This window comes from Urocampus carinirostris, chromosome 7 (assembly GCF_059441175.1).
Source record: "Urocampus carinirostris isolate Australia breed hairy pipefish chromosome 7, RoL_Ucar_1.0, whole genome shotgun sequence".
Lineage (NCBI taxonomy): Eukaryota > Metazoa > Chordata > Actinopteri > Syngnathiformes > Syngnathidae > Urocampus > Urocampus carinirostris.
This window is the reverse complement of record NC_142355.1, coordinates 21,327,586-21,333,585: the sequence shown is the minus strand read 5'-3', so window position 1 is coordinate 21,333,585 and position 6,000 is coordinate 21,327,586.

Below are 6,000 nucleotides of genomic sequence, written 5' to 3'. Positions count from 1 at the left end.
CGAGAAATGTATATTAATATTATATGACATCTCACCTAGAGGGAAATGACAGGATTGTCTGCCGTTTTACTGCTACGGGTACCCCAAAATAGCAAAACCTTTGCGCCAAGCTGGGCAAAAAAAAACCCACACCTCTTGATGTCAAGTCACATTTTTTTATACAGCCCTTAATTACAAAATGTCTCAAAAGACTGCACATGTTACAATTACATTATCCGTGATCCTAAACAAACGTGCGGGCAAGGAAAAACTCAAAACCTCTGCACAAGGAAAATAAGAAACCTTTAGAAGGGGCCTAAATAGTGGTAATCCCCCTTCTAGGACAACCAGGGTGTAATAGATTTAGCATTGGGTAACAGTCAACAAAACATAGTGAACATCAATAAAAGAAAACAATTGGTAACATGTTGAAATTTGTGCAGAAAGTGATGAATGCAGACACAAAATACAAAAATCTCATATGTATATCGCTCATACATTTGTACATGTGCATGGTTCACATGTACTGGTACTGGAGACATTGAAAGCAGGGGTCATCAGTAATTGATTTTTGGAAAAAAAATAAATATTTAAGTGCGAAAAAATTAATGTTAATTTTTTCGCGGCAAGGCCAATTAATGGGTATTTATTGGATTTCTAGCCATTAATTGGTAATTTAATGGTATACTAGCCGGTGACGACAGGAAATTTTCTATCGATCCAGGATTGGATGACTCCTGCTTCTTTGCATCACTTTCTTTCTTCAAGTGCTGACTTTTAATGTGGCTTTCCAAATTGCTCCAACCGGTGTTGCGCCGTTGGATGCGCTCGGCGCCACATGAGCAGCGCCATTTGCCGTTGACGACATCAATCTGCGTGAAGTACTCTCTAACCATTTTTTCCTTCGGTCCCATAACCGTGCGAAGATTACAATCAATACAGCGTAGTAGTAGTGGTGTACAACGTGTGCGTATGTGCATCCACGACGTACGTGCTTGAGGTAAAATGTGAGCCAATCAACAAGCCCGATTTTGTCCCGACCAATAAAAAGCTGCTTTGCAACCACACTACGTACGTACAGCTACCGTGTTTCCCCGAATATAAGGCCGGCCTTACTTCAAAATCATCGTCAAAAATTGAGGTTTTGAAATAAAAATATGTGCAAAAGTAATAAATTTTCGCTAAAAATTTCTTAGAAAAGCATTGCCGTTGTTAAATAACGTTGATATCTACGGTTTTCATAGGTAATATGAGCCCGAATATTTTCGCAATTAATGGGTCGCAATAATTGCTAATTATTTAAATTTTGCAATAAATGGATTTATGAGTTTAAGCAACCATTCCATTAATTTTTCGCAATTAATGGCATTAATTTTTCACCAATCATTTATTGCTGACCCCTGATTGAAAGTATTGCCTTTGAAAGTCCTTAAAAAGGATGTACAAACCCGTTTTATTATTACTGTATATTTTTTATATTTTAGTTTAGCGGGCTGCACGATAAAGCCTGAAGTGCCACATACGGGCCACGGGCAGTAGTTTGCCCACCCCAATATAGGTCCTGCACGACGTTTCCTGTGAAATTAACAATGCGCTTTATCTCCTTGTCTGTGTGCAAGGAAGCGGGCTATTAACATTTGTTTATATTTTCATTATGTTGACGGAATTAAAACCTGCCCACAGATTGCCCTGGTGATTCAGTCTGGCTGATCGTAAAATGTCCGAGTGGGTCATTTTGATTATGACGCGCTAATTACGCGACACCTCTCTTCTTTTCTCCCCTGACCTGCCAACTTAATGGTTAGTTTTTACGAGAAGGGAAAATAGCAGAAAAAAAAAAACGCCTGTTCCTCTGTGCTCCTGTCGGCTATGTGGCGCTCATGCTCCGCTGCTTTCCTTTAAACTTCCCAAATTGTGCTTCCCAATAAATAGATGCCCAAGCTTCTAACTGCCACTTTTAGATTAGATTCCATTAGATGTAATAGAAAACTCTCCCCTGTAATATTTTCATAAGCGTTGCAGGCATTTGATTAATCTGACCACATTTTATGGCATTAATGATCCCCCCACCCCCTCTTTTCCGCTCTACTGTGAAGACATTGGCTCGTTCCCTCTCCACTTACGCTCATTCATCCTCCGCCGTTATTGCAATGCATTGTTGATGAGGTGAGTCGGCGTCTTATGTGCTTTCGCTCCTAAAGTCATTCCTAATGGAGTGGAAACCTTATATTTTGTTTCCTAATGAAGCACAGGAGTGGCAGAAAGCTCCGCTTGGCCTGCCCTGTGACTGCCCGCAGGTTAGAGCCGGGGGCCTCAGCCAAGCGCCTCTCAAAGAGTCCGCAGGGGGTAGGAGGTTGCTGGATGGTAGACGAGGCCAGCAGTTTATATCTTAAGACATGAATATATATTTATCTCATCTCATTAGCTGCACCGCTTATCCTCAGTAGGGTCGCGGGGATGCTGGAGCCCATCCCAGCAATCATCGGGCAGTGGGCAGGGGACACCCTGAACTGGTTGCCAGCCAATCGCAGGGCCCACAGGGACAGACGAATCGCTCGCTCATTCACACCTGGGGACAATTTGGACCGGCCAATCCACCTGAAATGCATGTCTTTGGAATGTGGGAGGAAACCGGAGTGCCCGGAGGAAACCCACGCAAGCACGGGAAGAAAATACAAACTCCGCACAGGAAGTCCGGTAGCTGGATTTGAACCCACAGTTCCCAAGACCTTAGAACTGTGCCACACACGCGCTAACCACTGCGCCGTCGTGCTGCCTATATATTTATATATAAAGTATATTGTAATTTTGAAATAGTCTTTTTTCCAATATTTTTCATACATGAGACTATAAGGCACATGAAATTGAGGCTCTTTATACACTTACAGCACATGTGTCAAACAGGCGGCCCGCGGGCCAGATCAGGCCCACCAATGGTTTAAATCCGGCCCGCAAGACAACAGTGAGAGAAGCGCAAGAGGAAAATGAGCTGTAGTTTTAAATATTTCTACCAGATGTCTCCAACACTTGCAAAAGAATTGTGGTAGTATTTCTCCATTTCTCTCTGACTCTCTCTTTTTTATTTATTTCTCCCTCTTTTTCTTTCTCCTGTTCACTCTCTCTTTTTTCTCTTTCCTCTATTTCTTTCCCACTCTCTAACTCTTTCTTTTTCTCGGTTTTGCTCTCTTTCTATTTTCTCTCTCTAATTTACACTTTAATTCTCTTTCTTTCTATTTTTCTTTCTTTCTCACCCTCTTTCTTTCCCTTTTTTGACCCCCCCTCTCTCTCTCACCTCACTTTGTCTCTTTTTCTCCTGCTGACTCTTTTTCTTTCTGTCATTTCCCTTTTCTTATTCTTTTTATCTTTCTCTTTTATCACTTTCTTTTTCACTCTATATTCATTTCCCCCTTCTTCTCCATTCATATCTCTATTCTGCTCTCTCTTTTTCTCTCACTGTTACTCTGTCTCCCTTGTTCTCCCTATCTGTTTATCGCTCTCTCTTTCCCTCCCTCTCTTTCTCTGTCTTTTTCTCCCACTCTCTTTCTCTTAAACTTACGAGTCCGGCCCCGTGAGATTTTTTAACTGCGTCAATTTCCTCTTGCTTTAACATCTTTTTGTACGCAAAAGAGCTTGCATAGTATTTTATTGAAAAACTTCCTGTTTTCTGTCTTTCGCAACGTTATTGATGCACAAGTGAAGCAGTAGATTGTTTTACCTATCAGAATGCACTATGCAAATCAGTGGTTCTGGCAACGTGAGTAACCAGACTACAGGGCGCATGGAATTAAAACTACATCAAGAACTACGGTTGCATTAAAAATAAACAAATACATTTACATTAATGTAATTTATTTCATTGATAATAAACTAACATTATTACATTAGGGGGCGGCACGGCGGCTGGGTGGTTTGTGCTCAGCCCCACTAGCGGAGGTCCAGGTTTCGGTTCCAGCTACTGCGGCCTCCCCGTCCGGAGTTTGCATGTTCTCACCGTGCCTGCGTGTGTTTCCTCTGTGCACTCTGGTTTCCTCCAGCATTCTAAAACCATGCAGGTCAGGTTGATTGGCCAGTCCAAATTGTCCGTAGGTGAGAATGAGCGAGTGAGTTATCTGTCACACACTTGGTTTTCTATGTTTTGTTTTAGGTTTCACAAGGAAAGCATATAGTCGTTATCATTTTGGAGATTCAGCTAGAGAAGGGGTTGGGAACTCATGGCTCGTGAGCCATATATTTCACTTTTCATGAACGCATATAGCTTGTAGTTAAAATAGGTATACGCAGCTATTTATTGTACTGGTACATGCAGAGAAGATTGTCTCACGTGCAAACCGAGGCATTATATGGGTTTATTCCAGTATATATAGAACACAGTTTTAACTACAGTTTACAGTCAAGATGTCACACCAACAGACCCCGTTTTGGCTGTAAGGCACTAAATAATGCTCTATATGGAAGCTCACTAAGCAATCTATGTTCATTGTTGAGACACTTTGTAATGAAAAGCCACACCAAAACTTTAAACCCCCAGGAGCTCTATCAAAGCACCTTGAGCAGTTTGATTGGGTGAGCGGTGGGAATGGGCGGAGCTATACACAGGACGGGACACGCACACTTCTCATCGCCCAGCGCCGTTTGCACTGAACGCTAATACGTTAGTATCCTTGTTTGCAGTATTTAAAAAAAAAAAATACAAAAAAAACTTTGCTCGCACCTTATTTTGAAACCATTATTTAGGACAAAGTAAGCCTCAATTTTAAGTTGTATTTTTATATTGATATGGGACACAGGCTCTGTATCCTAAATCATCAGACATCACACAGTGAAATAAAATGTGCTGAAGAATTTGCTTTTGTCTGGAGAGCAGGTTTGGCAGTTTTGTTGAATTTTTTCTTATGATATATGGTTTGGGCTCTCTTTTCCCAAAAATCAAAATATTTCTCCTTTGATATGGCTCTTTGGGTCAAAAAGGTTCTTAACCCCTGAGCTAAAGGTACCCCATTTTCTGGACTGTAAGGCACACTTTAGAATTTCTGGTAAATCTTTATTTTTTTAGGAGCACTTTATAGTCCATACATTTTGTTAAATGATCTTCGTGAAATAGAGGCAAAGTATCTGGAAAATAAGTGTAGATCTGGGAATTTCCTGAGGTGAAGTAGAGCGCTTTTGCATTTTCAGTTTTGTAATTCGATTTTTAACATAAAAACGCAAACCTAGAATATTTTCTGGACTGTAAGACGCACCAAATTATAAGGAGTGCACTTAAATTCCTGGCAAATATATATTTTTTTGGGACGCGCCTTATAGTCCCGAATATATGGTATTTTTTTAGAAAGTCAAAAGAAAAACATGACTAATAATGCAAATGCGGAGAAATGAAATCAATCTTGTATTTGTAATATTCAGTGTTTTCTGTTTTATTTTGGCTACGGAACAATGTAGTCCAACAAGCCTAAAGTATCCAAAGCAGTTTGCTGAACGTAACCCTTTAAAAAGTTGGACCATGACTGTTTATTTACTGAATCTAATTTGTCGACCAATTTTTGATAGCTACCTTCCGGATATCCATGGGAATATGACTGCAATGGTAATAAAGGAAAACGTGTTTTCAATATTGCTAAACGTCCAACCACCATGACCAACATTATTCTGTTTTCAGAATTATTTTTTACCAAACTGTATCAGTAAATGTACCGCCGCATCAAATAAAAAAGCCAGCATCTGTGCTTGTTTTGATTTGTATTATTACAATTCTTTTCCCTGCCCATTCACCACGCAATCGTTTTTGTTTTTACAGCACATTAAACTGCGCAATAACTTTGGCAGTAGAAACGTTCTGGAATGCCTTCCGTGTCTGCAGGCTCTATTTCAGCAAACCCAGAAGTGAGCGTCACGCCACGCAAAAAGTAAGTCGAGCTATTCTCAGCCGAGGATTCTCCTGCAAGGTCACTTTTAAAACAAAATGTCTCCTTCTTCGATGTAGGTCACGGCGCATTCTGCCTCATTTCATAGAAAACTTCCTTC